Consider the following 18,032-nt stretch of genomic DNA (forward strand, 5'->3'; position numbering starts at 1 on the left):
TCACAAGCTGCTGGGCTAGTAGGTATATCCCGCCTGCAAATAGTTTGCGGTTTGGGGCGGAAGAGTAGTCTGATTCTGGGCTCATCCAGACAACTGCAAAATGTGTGACACGCCCGCTATGTGTGTTCATTATTTTTCAGTCGTCCAAATGACGTCTAGCGCTGTTACGCATTTTCGCAGTTAAATCTGCTCCTCGCAATACTGGCAAAAATGCAATTTGCTGTTTAAAATTGGGAATCATCCGCTGTACCTTCAAGAGGTAGGATGCAATACCGCTGACTTTACAGCTGATGGGGGGTTCTTGGGCGTTTCCCCTTGCCCCTTCTCATTCCAGCCAATCACGTATCTGCACTTTTGCGCATGTGCAAGAATAAGCCTGGGAAAATTGAACTAATCATGGCAATGGTGGGGTGTTGGGGGTGTGTGTCTGCAACTACTGCGCAGATGCATTTTTTTTTTGCCAGCCTGCAAACTGGGCAGCCGCTCTGGGTGAGATCTGCAATGAACAGGCGAGAAAGGGGCTGCTGGTCGTTTCATGCCTGCCTCCAGAAAGCTTTGTCAATTTCATTCTACTGGTTGGGGTTTTTGCTTCAAATCATTTTGCTGCGGGAAGGAAAGGGAGAAGGAGGGGGGTGACACATTTCTTGCTTTTTTGGAGAAATAAGTGCAATTGCCAGAGTGTGTATCTCCTTAAATATCCATAAAGGCAGAAAAGCATACATAAGCATAATATCGCAAATACAAACAAGAAAGCAAGCAGGCTTCAAATGGGTAGACCTGGTGGCCTGGTCTACCCATTGAAATGCATAGACTTTCTGGACACCAGGTCTACCCATTGAAATGCCAGATCTACTCACTGAAACGCATTGGCTGTTGTGATGCCAGGTCTACCCATTGAGACGCATGGGCTTTTCTGCCCCCAGTTCTACCTGTTGAAAGTAATGGGCATTCCCTGCCCTGCATATGAGTGGTTTGCTACAGCGTCCCTGCCACCCGGAACCATAGAGACTGGAGAACCATAGAGCAAGAAACGTGTCACCTCCCCTCCTTCTCCCTTTCCTTCCCACAGCCAAATGATTTGAAACAAAAACCCCAGCTAGTAGAATGAAATTGACAAAGCTTTCTGGAGGCAGGCATGAAACCTACCAGCAGCCCCTTTCTTGTTTGTCTGCTAAGAATGTCCTATAGTGGGACTTACTCCAGGTAAGTGGGTTTCAGATTGCAGCCTTATTCCTAAGTAAGTGTACATAGGATTTCAGCCTAGGAATAAGTACCAAATGACCTCAAGCAGGACTTAACTGAGTAAGCATACATAGAATTGTGGTGTAAGATATATAACACAACTCTGTAGAATATTTATACTCATAGCTCTAGTAATAAAAGAGGTACAGATTTGGAAATCTTTTCTTTAAAAATGAATGGCAAGAACTTAGGGAAGGGATAGCCTTTGTAGGCATGGAACAGGCCCCATACCAAACACCCTGTGACTTAGGTGAAAAAGATCCCTGGGTACATTTAATAATTTTGGAAGGGGGATTTGAGCAGGTGTAACCTTTCATGTAAGCAACACCTGATGAAATCTCCTCTTCTACACAACTATTAAATGTAGGAGACCAGGCCTCTCTTTCACCTAGCCGTCTTGATGTTTGTAGTTTATGGGATGCCTGTACTAGAAGAACTGAAATATTTTCATGCCTGATGTTCAAAATGGCTTTGAGCACCTCACAAATGCACCTAATTTTACATATGCACATCCGTGGCAAGCAGTGTCCTGCAAAATTTCAGATGCTAGGTCAAAATGGTTTTTTTTCATTTGGCCTTTGGACTACAAGAGCCAGTGTGGCGAAGTGGTTAAAGTGTTGGACTACGACCTGGGAGACGCTCGAATCCCCACATAGCCATGAAGTTCACTGGGTGACCTTGGGCCAATTGCTGCCTCTCAGCCTCAGAGGAAGGCAATGGTAAACCACCTCTCAATACCACTTACCATGAACACCCTAGTCATAGGGTCGCCATAAGTCGGAATCGTCTTGAAGGCAGTCAATTTCCATTTTTGGACCATAAATGCTGTTTTAATGTTTTATTCTTCAATGTTTTAATCTTATGTTTTAAATTCTGTATATTGTATGTTTTACGTGTTTTAAGCCACTGTGAGACCCAGATGTAACAAAAAGCGGAACAGATTATTTTCAAAGAATAAATTATAAATAAATACACAATGATAAATCTTTAATTGTTGATGATCTGCATATTTTGTCTTCAAGCATCCATAACCAAGTAAAAATGGAAGGTGAGAACTGTCTCTGAAGTAACAGCAAGGAACTACATTATTATACAGCCACAAGAGTGGCTGTATACTATAGTCAGCATGGATTTTTTGCATTCCGCAATGTTAAATTGAAAATGCCCCCCGTGCCATTCTGATCCTTCCCATAAGTTCATTTCAGAACAAAACCTTACAGAATTTATAGTCCTGAACTCAGAAACTCTTCCTTAACTAAGCTTTAAATTTTCATGGTGACACACAAAACAGCCAGAGAGAATCGAGAGTTCAATGTGTAAAAAGAGAGAGAGAGAAAGCCAGACCGTTTGGATTTTTTTGTGTCAGAGTTCTCATAATCTGTTGAAATTAATTAAAAATCAGCCATGTTCAAAGAGTACCTGTAATCCTATTACTGACCTTGCCCCATACTCTGACCTTCATCTTCTGCAGTTTAAAAGTAAAAAAAAATGCCTGGCTGACTTTTAATTAATTTAAGAAATTTTGGCTTGAACTCAATGATAATATTGGGCATGTTCAGTAAGAACCAACTGTCGGTGTTCTGAAAGCCAGACTCACAGCTGCTGGGCTTGCCTAATCAGGGGGCCACACCCACACCAAACCTTTATTTCACTTGAGACATTCATGGCTTCCCCCAAAGAATCCTGGGAAGTGTAGTTTGTGAACGGTGCTGAGAGGAGACTCCTATTCAGAGCTTGGAAGTAACTAGTTACAAGTAACGAATTACTTGTAATTCATTACTTTTTTGAGTAACAAGGTAATTCCTTTACATTTTGGTTGTAATAGAACTAGAAGTAATTTTACTACTTTTGTGGAGTAATTGTAACGTTTCCAGAATTACTTTTGGGCATTACTTGAGGGGGGAGCAGGGGAAGTCTTCTGCTCCTCTGATTTGTAGATGAAAATCACGTGCCTCAAATTGGGCTTCTGTGCAGCGTCGCTCTTTCCTCATGCTCTGTGGATGGATATGAGGCGACGAGGAAGGAGGCGGAGAGTGAGACGGAGTGGAGTGGAGAAAACAATTATTTAAAAAAATGGATAGTGGTGGTGAAGAATGGAGTGGAAGAGGATCTGGAGGTCAAGAACATGGATAAAGGAGGAGAAGGAGGCACCAGCAGAATGGAGATAAAGAACTGTGGAGGTGAAAGATGTGTGTGTGTGTGTGAGAGAGAGAGAGAGAGACAGAGAGACAGAGAGTACTGTGTTTCCACTTGGCACACAAAGTGGCCTCCACCACCCTCTCTGGCTACTGTGCTGCATTTGCAGTATTTTACCTTTTTTGCATCTCAGGGGAAAATGTTTGCTTGAGTGAGTGTCCCTTAGTTGGTGGCAGGGCAGAGTCCGGGAGCTGGTTAAGTGAGAGAGATTATGCTGGCTGGCTGAGTGGGGGTGGGGGGTTGCACTTGGTTTGACGTGCAAAGATCTGAGTAGTGGCCTCAGCCTCCCTCCCCACCACCCTTACCAGCGGAGAGACCACCATTGCTATCTTATGAATAAAAATAATTATTCTACTACCTCTGTATGTGCTTGTTTATTTTTAATGTTGTTTTAGGCTACTTAGAGGTGCAGCAGCCAAGGCCAGCACCTTGTATGCGGTTTTTTTAAGTAACTGAAATGTAATTGTAGTGATTACTTTGGAGAAAAGTAATCAGTTACTTTCAGAGCAATTGTAATTGTAACGGTAATTACTACTTTTTTGGGCCATGTAACTGTAACTGTAATTTATTACTTTTTAAAAGTAATCTTCCAAGCTCTGCTCCTATTCCCCTAGCACAGCTCCAGTGGCCAGAGTGGTTTAACAGTCAGCTGCTCTGATTGAAGCTCTGTGAGGGAACAGGGTGTCTCCTAGCAACTGTCAGCACCCTTCACTAACTACACTTCCCAGGATTCTTTGGGAGAAGCCATGACTGTCAGTCTGGTGTGGATGTGGCCAGGGACAGCTTTGGTTTAAATTTGGATGGAAGGCTACATGCGCCTGTTGTAGAATGAAACGATGGGGGAAACCCTGAAAAAGAATGATACTGTTCACAATGTTTTCCTTTTGGAAAGAAAAGGGGCTTCCCCTCTGCCTAGTGCCCACCCACCCAATCTCTCCCCCTCTCCCTCCCATCCCCTTCCTGCCCTCCACCCCCACCCCTCCCCCAGGTCCATTTCACCTATCCTAAGCATGATTGCACAGGGGTAAATCCCACTGAACTCAAAAAGCATGCAAATGATCAAACCTACCCTCCCCCTCCCTCCTATCCCCTCCCTCTTGCCCCTGCCCTCCCCTTCCTTCACCCCCACATTCCCTTCCAATCCCCTCTTTCTCCCTCCTCCTCCTCCCCCTCCCCTCCACCCTCCCTCTCCTCCATGGTCAGTTTTACCTATCCTAGGACCACAACCTGGGAGAGCAGGGTTCAAATCCCCACACAGCCATGAAGCTCACAGGGTGATCTTGGACCAGTCACTGCTTCTCAGTCTCGGAGGAAGGCAGTGGTAAACCATGTCTGAATACAGATTACCATGAAAAACCTATTCATAGGGTTGCTATAAGTCGGGATTGACTTGAAGGCAGTCCATTTCATTTTCAAGCATGATTACATGGGAGTAAATCCCATTGAACTCAATAAGTATGCAAATGATCAAATTGCCCTCTCCTCCTCCCTCCCATCACCTTCCATTTGCCCCTTCCCTCCCCCTTCCTTCCCTCCTCCCCCTCCCCTTCCAATCGCCTTCTTCCCGCTCTCCTTCCAACTCCCTCCTTCCCCTTCCCCCTCCCCCTCCTTCTGCTCCCCTGTCCCCTCTTCCTCCTTTCCTCTACTCTCCCCTCCTCCTCCTCCCCCCCCCATGGTCAGTTTCACCTATCATAAGCATGATTGCAGGGGATTAAATCCCACTGAGCTCAATAAGCATGCAAATAATCAATCCATTCTCAGCAAACTTGCACAGGATCCCATTTCTTACCTCCTGGACTAAAAAGCAGGGAAATTCACAGGCAAAAACCCTTGTGGTTTAAGAATGTACCTGCAGCCAACAAATATTTCTATCAAACTTTAAAAAGCAGGGAAATTGGGCAGCTCTAGTGAATGCACCAGGGGAGCAGGAGACCTGAGGTCCTCTCTGAGATATTGTACTGCCCTACAGATTTGTAAAAATGCAAACACAATTTGGGTTGGTCGTTCACAGTCCAATCCACTTCCTTTGTAGCTTGGAAGAATTTGGCAACATGCTTCTAAGCATATGGTGAATAGCAGCAACACCTGCAGTCAGCACAAATAGCAGAAACAAGACATGTGATATCCTGCTCTTGTTTTATTAGGGAGGAAGCAACTATATTAGAACAGTTGATATAGTTCAGATAGTCACTTTAAATATGTTTGATTTACTTTGCAATTTTAGTAAAGTTTCATATAGTAAATCATTCTCTTTTGCTTCTGTTTCTGTATGTGAACTACAGCAACACTTTGCAATACTAAACAAAAGCTCCAAAAACAATTGTGGAATAATGGCACTGACTGTTCTGCAGAATAGTTTCCAGTGGACGTGAGGAGTGTCTCAGTTTGTATAAGATAAAACAGTGGGAGGTGAAATATATTCTAGCAAAATTCTAGGTGTGCTCTGTGTTTTTAATTGACCATGCCCACCTTTCCTTAAGTGAAGTAGTTTAAGCATAGCAGGCTGAAAACATGCATCTTGGGCAAGCCAAGTTTGTTTTTCCAACAGCTAGAGTCATTGTTTAAGTAGTGACATATTGTAATCCGTCTGATTTTATATCAAAATGCAGTTTCAGATTCAACAATGAGCCCAAAATAGAAATACAGTATAACCTCCAGTTTGAAACAAAAAAGACTATCTTCACCATCGACCAATAAAAAGGCTTCAAAATCAATAAAAATAAATTTGACACAGATTTCTAGGATGAATAATGAGAGAAATATAATTTTCTAGGTTACGTTCTCTGTAGAAACAGTAGTAACACAGAAAAGAAGCAAAGTAAGAAGAACACCAACAAACGTTCAAAAATGTAATTCTCCGTCTTTGGAGATGGCAGGTTTTGCCACCACTCACCATATACTCAGAGGCATATGTTACCAAATTATTCCAAGCTACACCGGAGGTGGATTGGACTGTGAAAGACCAACCCAAATTGTGTTTGCATTTTTACAAATTTGTAGGGCAGTACAATATCTCAGAGAGGGCAGGTTTCCTGCTCCCTTGGTGCATTCACTATAGCTGCCTAATTTCCCTGCTTTTTAAAGTTCGATAGAAATATATGTTGGCTATAGGTACGTTCTTAAACCACAAGGCTTTTTTGCCTATTAGTGCATAAATTTTAAACCTGGAGTAGGTTGGTTGCCAAAATATTTTAGTGCTAAACAATCACATTTCATCATGAGCTTCCTGAAGCCACCTGCCTGGCTGCTGTTGGAGACAGGTTCTGGATTAGATGGACCGTTGGTTTGTTCCAGCAGGGATCTTATGTTCAAAATAATAAAGCAGAACTTTCCAATTTGCAGGGTTTGTATGGTTTAGAATAGTCTCCATAAATTTATTATCACTGGTTTAGCAAGTATCTTGGATAGGGTTATCAAATTTTAGCTAGGCAGTTCCGACCAGTCCAGACAGTGTTGACAACATTGGGGCAAAATGAGCATGACACCCAGGGACTTAATTGCAATCACAATCATGGGCATCTACTTGCATCATTTTAATTATTTTAAGGAGAAGCTGATTCAAACTGGGACTGTAGCATTGAGGAAACATGAATGCCATTAGAATTGAAGAGGGTGGTTTGTCTTTGAAAATGAATGAAGATGTCATGTCTAGAGGCAATCCAATCTAATTTTTAATTAAGAAGTGTGTATATTTTAATAATTGCTTGGTGATGCACTAAGGAGTAACAGCTTTCTCAAACATATTTTGTGCCTATATACCAACCAAAGATTTCAAACACATTCCATAGTTTTCCTGAGAATAAGCAATAGTTTAATAACGGCACCTTTTACAGTACATTTATTACCAAAGTTGAAAATGACAACTTCAAACAGCATTTTAAGGTGGACATCTAGCTAATGGATCCTGCTCAACACTTGGTTAAACTCTGAAGTTTTATAATCCTCTTTCCTCTTATATATATGATTTGAGTTCTTAAAAGTTTTTATAAAACAAGCCATTCACTGTTATGTCATGCCAATGATGCCAAAAATTGCTGGATTTTTAATCACATTTCTTTGCTATTTTTATAAAAATCTTGTAAAATGTTTAAATTTTTGTATATTGCAGGCAAACATTGAATATCTATTTTATTTATTCATTGAATTTATTTCCCACCCTTCCTCCCAAAGGGAGCCCAGGTGGCAAGCAAGAGCAACAAAACACTTAAAAAAAAAATCTTAAAAGCAAAACATCTTTATTATTTATTATTTATTTGATTTATATCCTGCCGTTCCTCCCAGTAGGAGTCCAGGGCAGCAAGCAAAAGCACTAAAAACACTCTACAACATTACGAAAACAGACTTTAAAATATATTACAACAAAACAACTTTAAAAACATATTAAAACAAAAGATCTTTTAAAACCTCATTTTTAAAAAGCTTTTAAAAAGCTTTTAAAAAATTCCAGCACAGATGCAGACAGGGATAAGGTCTCTACTTAAAAGGCTTGTTGAAAGATGAAGGTTTTCAATAGGCACCAAAAAGATAAGAGATGGCACCTGTCTAATATTTAAAGGGAGGGAATTCCAAAGGGTGGGTGCCACTACACTAAAGGTCCGCTTCCTATGTTGTGCGGAATGGACCTCATGATAAGATGGTATCTGCAAGAGGCCCTCACCTGCAGAGTGAAGTGATTGACTGGGTATATAAGGGTTAAGATGATCTTTCAGGTAACCTGGTCCCAAGCTGTATAGGGCTTTGCACCCCAAAACCAAAACCTTGAACTTAGCCTGGTAGGTAATAGGCAGCCAGTGCAATTCTTTCAGCAGTGGGATGACATGTTGGCGATACCCTGCCCCAGTGAGCAATCGCGCCACCGCATTTTGTGCCAGCTGCAGCTTCCGAACCAACCTCAAGGGCAGTCTCACACAGAGCGCATTACAGTAATCCAGCCTGGAGGTTACCACAGCGGTCAGCCTATTCCGGTCCAGAAACAGCCACAGCTGTCTTACCAGCCACTGAGATCACCTGGGTCTCTAGACACAAAGATGGATTGTGGAGCACCCCCAGACTACAGAACTGCTCTTTCAGAGGGAGTACGACCCCGTCCAAAACAGGCAACTGATCAATTATCCGAATTCGGGAACCACCAGCCTCTGCGCCTCTATTTTGCTAGGATTCAGACTCATTTTATTGGCGCTCATCTGGCCCACCATGGAGTCTAGGCACTGGTCCAGGGATTGCACGGTCTCTCCCAATTCAGATGTCAGTGAGACATAGAGCTGGGTATCATCATCGTACTGCGGACACCTCGCCCCAAATCACCTGATGACAGATCCCACGGACTTTATATAGATGTTAAAACAGCATGGGGGACAAGACGGTACCCTGCAGCACCCCACAGCACAACTGCCATGGGGCCAAAAGATAATCACCTGAAGCTATTCTCTGAAAAAGACCCTGGAGGTAGGATCGGAACCACTGTAAAACTGCCTCCGATGCCCATCTCACTAAGGTGGCTCAGAAGAATACCATGGTCAATAGCATCAAAAGCCGCTGAGAGATCAAGTAAGAATAACTGGATCACACTACACATGTTCTTCTCCTGATAAAAGTCATCCATCACGGTGACCAAGGCCAATTTAGTCCCATAACCAGGCCTGAACCCAGATTGAAATGGGTCAAGATAATCTGTTTCATCCAAGAGAACTTGCAATTGCTGTGCCACAACCCTCTCAATCACCTTCCTTAAAAAGGGGGTATTTGCGACTGGGCAGTAGTTGTCACAAACCTATGGGTCCAGGGTGAACTTTTTCAGGAATGGTCAGATCACTGCCTCTTTCAAGGCGGTTGGAACCACTCCCTCCCACAATGACATGTTGACCACACCCTGGATCCACTCAGTCAACCCCCCCTCAGCAAGCTTTAATCATCCAAGAAGGGCAAGGGTCGAGAGGACACGATACTAGCCTACATCATTGCAAGCACCTTGTGCATGTCACCAGGCTGCATCAACTGAAACCGACCCCAAGAAATTGCAGCAGACATTGCCCTGGACACCTCATTGGGGACTACATTAGATGTAGATGGGGCATCAAGACTGCTACGGAGGTGAGCAACGTTACCCTCAAAATGCTTTGCAAACAATTCACAGTGGGCCTCCGAAGGGTCTCAAACTCAATTTCCTGGAGTTGTGTCAACAGACATCTGTAACATAGGTATATATATTGACAACATTTGTTACTTAGGACCAGTTTGTAAATTCTGAATAAACTATATGGTTCCACTCAATATATTGCAATCATTTGGAATCTTGCCATTGATGCCAGAGATATGTAGATTGCACTGGGTTTGTAGGGCACAACAGTCTTTTGCAGCAGTTATGCTGGGGGTGGAGGTTGGACAGAAGAGTGATATACTGCCACTACATCATTGGAATAGCCGGCTTCATAAGCTGGTGTAATTCAAGTATAGGAGTACTCTGTTAATGACTTAGAGTAATTGTAAGGATTCTACAGCAATCCTGCACAATATCCATCATGAGAAATGCATCCCAATAGCCTTGTATGGTGGCCTGCCAAATATTTGTTTCTGATGTCCCAGGAAGGGCGGGAGGAACAGAAGCTCCTCAAGGGATGATATGTATGACTGGTGGGTTGTATTCAGATACACATGGCTCATGTGTTGTGTAAGCTTGTAGAACAGTTTTATATTATGGATTTTTATGAAGGGTATAATTACTAGTAAATATTTCTCTGTACTGCAAAAACCATACTCCAATGATGGTAATCACTGTTGGCTAAGGGTTTTGGGCCCTTGGGCAAGATGTCCTCCATGGTTCCTCCTTTCAGTGACCCTACCTGCTCCTTGCAGTTCTCATAGCTGCCCCTTAACTTGGCCACTCCTTCTGGACCTGATCTGCACCACCATCCAAAGGAAGAGAGAGCAAGGTAAGCAGAAGCGGCTATAACTTCTTGCTGTTCTCATTACTTGCTTGCTCAGGGAAGACTGTGAACAAGCAGCAAGAAGAAGCAGGGCCAGAAGGCTGAGGGGTTTGGCAGTGGGGCCCCTGCTGGGATGTGGGCCTTGACAGTTACCCAATGATACCAACCACTGTTATCAGCCCTGCTGGCAATATTTCTATTAGATGGAACCACTTTGTCCCTGGAAACTTTTTAACAGAGACATCGGGCTCATCCAGACGACTGTATAATGTGTGACATGATCACTTTGTGTATTCATTATTTTTCTGTCGTCCATATGACGTCGCATATGGTGTATTTACATGTGGTTAAATCCGCTTTGGCATTACCGTGAAAAATACGATTTGCTTTTTTAAACCGGTAATCATCCGCTGCAACATTAGGGGCTCGGATGCAATACCACAGACTTTAGAGCAGGAGGCATTCCATGGACGGTCATTGGGCATTTCACCATTCCTCTTCCCTCATTTCCAGCCAATCATATATCTCCACTTTTGCGCATGTGCGTGAATGTCCAGGGAAAGCCCGGGAAAATGGAACCAATCAGAGGAATTGTGTGGTGTTGGGGGGGGGCTCGGCAACTTCTACTGCGCAGATGCAAAAAAACGCATTTGCACAAAATCAGCAACAGCCGTTAATTTTCAGCCAGCCTGCGAACTGGGCGGCCGCTCAGGGTGAGATCTGCAATTGTGGTTGTTTGTAAAGGCCCCCTTTTCCTGGCTGGTCTCACTCAAGTGTGGTTGGTTGGTGCAGGGAGCTCGCTTTGCTCTTTCCTCCTTGCTCGGAGAGGGACAGACACACACAGGCACACACAGCAGAGATAAGCGAGAGCCTGGGGCTTTGCAAAGGGCCAAGGGAAGGAAAGGGAGAAGGAGGGGGGGAGAAGGCAATGGAGCATCAAGTTTTGCCCAAAGTGGTTGGGAAACTGCTGGGAAGCCTGTCTCTGTGGCTGTTCCCTTATGCTGCCACCACCGCCTACGTGGAGAGTGAGAGGCAGTATACAGTTGCAGTTAACAATGAGGAGCTTTCTAACTATTATTCATCCATTCATTCAACAAGACTGGATAGACTAAAGCAAAGAGATTAACCCTATGAACACTTTCACCTTAAGCTCACCCACACATTTTTGCCTAATATCGCAAATATAAGCACCTGGACACACACACACACACACCCGCCGGCCCTGCTCCAGAGTGGCGAGAGGCAAGGAACTCCATTATAGCCACAGGAAATTCAAACTTTCGCGCTCTTATGCGCTTTATTGTGCTTTGTTGCAAAGGGGGAGAGGAGCATACATCATATTTTGAGGATCAATCGGCTGATAGGGGGGAGTGTTATGGGCGGAGCTGGGAAAAATCAAGAAGAAGTATGAGTCCTCCTGCTGCGTGTGCGGGTGCAAAAAAAGTGTTTTTTTTTAATCGGGAAAGAGCGAACAAACAGGCAAAGTGAGGACTGTCAGATGATGAACCGGATATGGAAAACGTGGATTATCCCGCTCCGTTTGGATGAGCCCTTGGTCTTCAAGCCATAGCACACAACTATGTATCTCATTTGTTTATTAAAGATATTTATATGCTGTCTTGGAGCATAAAAATCTCCAAGATTAGTTATTTATTTATTACTTGCCCTTCACTAGTAGTTCCCAGAGCAGGTCACAACAATATAAAATACATTTTTAAAAACAGTTTAAAACAAATTACATTTACAGCTAGAGAGGGTCCTAAAATACATATGCCTCAAATGTCAAAAGCCAGGGTGAAGAGGTGTATCTTCTGCATACAACGAAAGCTGTACAGTGAAGGTGCCAGACGACTCTGTGGGGATGGAATTCCATAACTTGGGAGCTACCACAGAGAATGCCCTCTCCCAGGCCACCCCCCCTGAACTTCTGAAGGCGGTGGAACTACCAAGAGGGACTCTTCTGCTAATCTCAACACCCAAGAGGGTCTGTAGGGAAGGAAGTGGTCTTTCAGATATTTTTGGGGCCTAAATCATTTAAGAGCTTTAAACACAAGCATAAGCACCTTGAATTGGGTCTGGAACTGGCAACCAATGCAGCTGTTTTAAAATGGGTTGTATGAGATCTAAATGGAACCCTAGCCTGGTTGCCGCAGTTTAGACCAGTTGAAGTTTCAGAGTTGTCTTCAAGGGCAGTAGAGTACACTGCAATAACCCAGTCTGGAAGTTAGCAGAGCATGGAGTAGAGTGGCTAAGTCATCTCTTTCCAAAAGGGGCTGAAGCTGGCAAACCGAGCCAGAGCTGGAGAAAGGCACTCCAAACCATGGAGGCAACCTCAGCCTCCAGTGAATTGAATCCAGGAGCACCCCCAAGTTATTGACCTGCTTCTTCCAGGGGAGTGCAACCCCATCCAGGACAGACCGTCTGCCTATCTCCTGGACTTGAGAATTTATGACTGCTAATAAGTAATTGAAGTCAGTACAAAAATCAATATTGTATAACCCATATAATATAAACCAAATAATAAATTTGCTAATTAATAAAATCAGCAGCTTTCTAATCCTAAAACCAGTTTGCCCCTACAATCTTTTAAGACCATAGTCCAAGCATTTTGTGCTCTTGAGTCAAGTGATTGTTTTACAGAATGACCATCGAAGCTCTACCCCAACACTGCATCCAACGCTTACTGATATTTTGAAACGACAATGTATCTTTCTTCATTAAATAATTAAGCGTCTTAAATCAAGTTAAGCATTTTAGAGGAGGAGAAGTGGAAAATAGTAATTGGAAAGAACATTTTAAACGAGAGAAAGTTTCATGCTAGTTGAAGGGTACCTTCTTCCCTCATTACTTTTGAGAAAAACACTGGTGACAGTGCCGTGTCAGCAGCCCCTAATGTGTCAGATCTTTAACACCTCTGGGAGGATTTCAGCTGGCTTCCAAAGTATCATTACGACAGTAATGCAATGCTGATTGCCACAATAGTTAGAGAATAAAAACCACCAAGAAATCTGAGTTGACTAATAAGCAACCTCAACCTTGTAAGTTGTCAGTTCTGGTCTGCCATCTCACCACACTTACATCACATTCTCTTGTGAAATTGTACAGGTTTTAATTGTTAAGTTGATTTTGATAATTAAAAATAACTAGCAAAGATGTATGTGCAATGTGTATTGATTTGTGTTGTTAATTTCTGCATTAAGTTTTAGAACAGAGTCATCAGCCTTGGTGTATTTGGATATTTGTCATTGGGACATTCTAGTAGGCAATAAGAAACCGCTTATACAGTGTAAGACAGCTGGGACAGATGTGGATTAAAACAATGTTTTGACATTTTGATCTGCACAAAGAGATTTCTAGTTGTTGTTGCGTGTCTGACTGATAGTAGTGAGGAACTCTTAAGGAACTACTGACCAATGCGCCATGTGGTAAGCCATGTAACTGCAGACTCTCAAAGAAGAACCTCCCAGATCTGGCTGGCTCTATCCACCTAGACTGGCCATTGGCTCCTCCTGGGTGGCAAGCCACATAAAGGACTTCCTTTTCCAGTTGAACCTTGCTTGGGTAACAAGATCTACCTGAGCTCTAAGTGCAGGGGTGGCAACCTGTGGCCCTCCAAGTGTGTTGGTCTCTAACTCCCATCAGCCTCAGCCAGCATGGCCAACAGTCAGAGATGATGGGAGTTGTAGTCCAGCAACACTTGGAGGTCCATATGTTTCCCATCCCTGCTCTAGCTTGGCTTGCATTTCTTGTCTTGTTCTTGGGCCTGGCTCCTGACATGTCTTCTTGTTGTTGTTGTTGTTGTTGTTATTCCCCATCAGTTAATGAGAAAAGAAACTGCATTTAAAAATGATCAAAGGGGAGGGAAAATGTAAGTGAAATTCTCATGGCTGAGGTGCTGAGCTTTTGACACGCTTATCTTATTTTTGTGGTGGCTGAGGGGTGTTTGTAGCTATCCTTTCATTCTGCAAATCATCTCATCAGTAGTCTGCACTGTGCAGCCTCCCTTAGTGTCTGTGCTTCAACTAAAGCTCAAAGGAAGACATCATGAAGTAAAGTCACCCATGCAGCTTTTTCAAATTGGGACGTGTGGGCAGACAGGGTGGCTGCAGAGTGCTGGAGAAATGTAAACTGGAAAGAAAAATACATGCACCACCCTTGGCCACCCTGCAATGAAAAGACTGAAATCCCCACATGCACTGTAATTGTAAATTACCCCAAGAAGGAGGCAGAAAAATGGTTGCATCTTTCACAGGAGAAGAAAGGTTTTGAGAAATTGGAGGATTTGGCACAGGACTAGACCTGCCTCCTGGCTTGCTGTCTGGTCGTGCCTTCTGGATTGCCTTCTGATCTTGGTTGGTCCTTGGTCTTGATTTCTGGCTTGTCCTCTGACCTGGCTTCCTAGTTGTCCTTAGATCCTGATTGCTTTTCAGTCCTGGCTACCAGTTCCTGACTCTTGATGCTTTCCAGACTGCTGCTCATAGCATGGCCCTGACAGGAAGTACAAAACAGATCTGTTCACATGACTGTTCTCCATGTGGATATGTTATGATGAAGTGACTCTAAAAACCACCTATTAATGTTGAGGAACCAATTGGGTGAATTTGCTTTTGAGGTGCTTTCTGTTATGTAGCTCAAGCACACAGTGGACTCTGCTTACACATACGTTGTGCCATTGCCAATGTGTGCTGGCAAGAATGATATCATTAGAAAGGGTTGGGTAGTGCTAGGTGGGCAGGGCTTCCAACTGCCTCCTGTGCCAAGATGTAGGATGCTGCAGAGTGCTGGAGAAATGTTTACTGGAACTCCAGGAATGCTGGAGGAGTGAGGCAGGATAGCGGCAGTCATGTTTCTTATTGATAACGGTAGAGTATGGGCTGAGAAGAAGTCCCAGTTACTTGGATTGGTCTAAATCAGTAGCCCTGTTCAGACATTCACCTCCATACATGATTAGAACAGATGGAGGGAGTACTGGCTCTGTGCCCCCAATGGCTCCACCCTGACTTTTTCTGATAGAGTGAAATGGTCTGAAGGGACAAGCTTTATGCATTCAACTGAACATACACATCGATTCCGCAGGGTTCTCGATCACATGCAACATTCTAAGCCCCTTCAGGCACATGTGTGTAGATACTGCCTTCAGACCTTCCTGCTCAATTCATGAAGGTCTGAAGCTGCAAGGATGGGGTTGCTTGGGGTGGGGCTACCATGTGGAGCCCAAGCTCTCCAGTGGATGTCTAAACAGGTGAAAGTTTGGGGATTTGGGGATTCAGGGGCAAGCTCTTGTGAACTATGCCTATGATTATCCTAGTTGGAAAAAACCATGCAGGATGAACTAGGGTTGATGAAGTTTTGCTCAGTGAAAGCAGGGCTGCAGATGGTCTCAAATCTGTGACTCTTTGGCCCCTGCTTGAAAAAGAAGCTACCATATATATGAATTCCCCAGCCAGCTATTGACCCTTCCCATATTATAATTTGCAACTTGGGACTTGTGGGATCTCTTCAGTGTGTTAAAACTGTAATGTAGGAAATGTTCTTGAGAACTCACAAAAATATGCTCTTGCATCCTAGTATGAATCATGGGAAAAGACCTCTCCAGAATCAGATTTGTATTTCTACAGATTTCTGCAGAAATCTTAGTGGAGTCTGAAGAGGAGAAAATCCCCAAGGATTATGTCATTAATGGAGCTATAGGCCATATTTGTGAAGGTGGGACATAGCGCAGAATTTAAGAGCATAAGAAGTGCCTGCTGGATCAGGCCCATGTCCTATCTAATCTAGCATCCTGTTCTCACAGTGGCCAACCAGATGCCTATGGGAAGCCCACAAGAAAGTTGTGGTAAACCTCAGATTAGTGGTTTTACTTTACAGTTTATAAATGTTTTCTAAATGCACACAAACACTAACAAATTGCAAATCATCACTGCTATCATGATTATTCTGTTTAATCACCTGTGAAAGTAACACAAAGCAGAGATGCTTATATTAGCAGCTGGCAAGGGAATGTGTAACAATAGCTTGCACTGAAAATGACTTAGAAAATCAATGTTGATGATGATGATGACCCTATTCCTTACAGATCTGGCTACTTCGCTGTAAACTACTGAGCTTGAGACAGCTTTGCTATCAACACCAGGTGGCAGTGCTTGCAAATCAAGCAGGATCTATTGTATTAAATGTATAACATTTGTCCAATAGGGGAATGTGATAGTTCTTGAACCGGCTGTTTCAAATCAAAAGAACACTATTGTAGATTTGCTAACTAGACACTATGTATTGTAGAAGTTTCAAGAGCTGATCAAGCTGAAATCTAAAAAAAATATATACTTTTTGGACAATCTTATTCGGCATCTTTCCTCCAAAGTTTTTCAGTGGAATTACCTTCTCTAGAATAACTATAATCTCAGTTTATTTGCTTATATGATTATATAGATCAATTTTAATTTTTTACCTATTTGGCCACTGGTGTACTCTCTTTGAAAAATCAGGTTCATTATTTGGAAATACTCCTGGACCTGATTTTGCTCCTGGATTTTCAGGTGACAGCTGGGGCCAGGAAGGAAATTGCCCAGTTTAGGCTGGTGTGGCAACTATAACCATTTCCAGAGGAGGGCTTGATCATGGTCACATATGCCTTAATTATATCAAGCTTGGATTACTGCAATGTGCTGTATGTGGGGCTGCCTTTATTGAAGCAGAGTCTCCAGGGATAGAAGAATGAATGTTGCACTGCGAATGGACTAGGATGAGCTTTATTGAGTTTAGATGGTTGTGTTTTTCCATGTTGCTTTCATATCCTAATTGCTCTTCTGGCTAACTGCTAAAACTGTGAAAATTCAATTAACTGTTTCATTGCTACCTTTCAAAACCAATCTAAATTTGTAGCTAGTTTAACCTTGGTCTGTTGTCTTGACTTTCATCCCATACCAAATTGCCTTACCAGTACAGGGAGTTGGTTGAGTCGGTAAGTTGCAGGGGTTATAGGGCTGTTTTAGCAGAGGCAACCAGGAAATAAAGATTTCCACTTGGTAGCATCAGTGAGGAGCTCATAAGAACAGAATAATAGCCTCCTGGATCAGGCCAATGGCCCATCTATTCCAGGATCCTGTTTTCACAGTGGCCAACCAATTACCCATGGGGAACTGGCAAGCAGAACCTGAGTGCAAGAGCACTCTCCCCTCCTGCAGTTTCCAGCAACTGGTATTTGGAAGCATACTGCCCCCACCTATGGAGGCAGAGCATAGACATCATGGCTAGTAGCCATTGACAGCCTTTTCCTCTAAGAATTTGTCTAATCCTCTTTTAAATCTATCCAAGGTGGTGGCCATCACTGCCTCTTGTGGGAGTGAATTCTGTAGTTTATCTATGTATTGTGTGACGAAGTACTTTCTTTTTCTGTACTATATCTTCCAACATTCAGTTTCATTTGATGTCCATGAGTTCTAGTGTTACGAGAGAGGGAGAAAAACCTTTCTCTGTTCACCTTCTCCATGCCATGCATACACTTCTATCATGTCTCCTCTTTCTCAGGAGAGGTTAAGTTAGCTTGCCTCCTCTTCTTCTCATGATGCAGCTACAACCCATGCTGTCATAGCCTGAAACAAATCTCTTGGGTACTGGACTCCCACCCACTGAAAGGGAAAAAACTCCCAGGAGTGAGGAAAGTGGGACCCA

This window comes from Rhineura floridana, chromosome 1 (assembly GCF_030035675.1).
Source record: "Rhineura floridana isolate rRhiFlo1 chromosome 1, rRhiFlo1.hap2, whole genome shotgun sequence".
In the NCBI taxonomy this organism is placed as follows: Eukaryota; Metazoa; Chordata; class Lepidosauria; order Squamata; family Rhineuridae; genus Rhineura; species Rhineura floridana.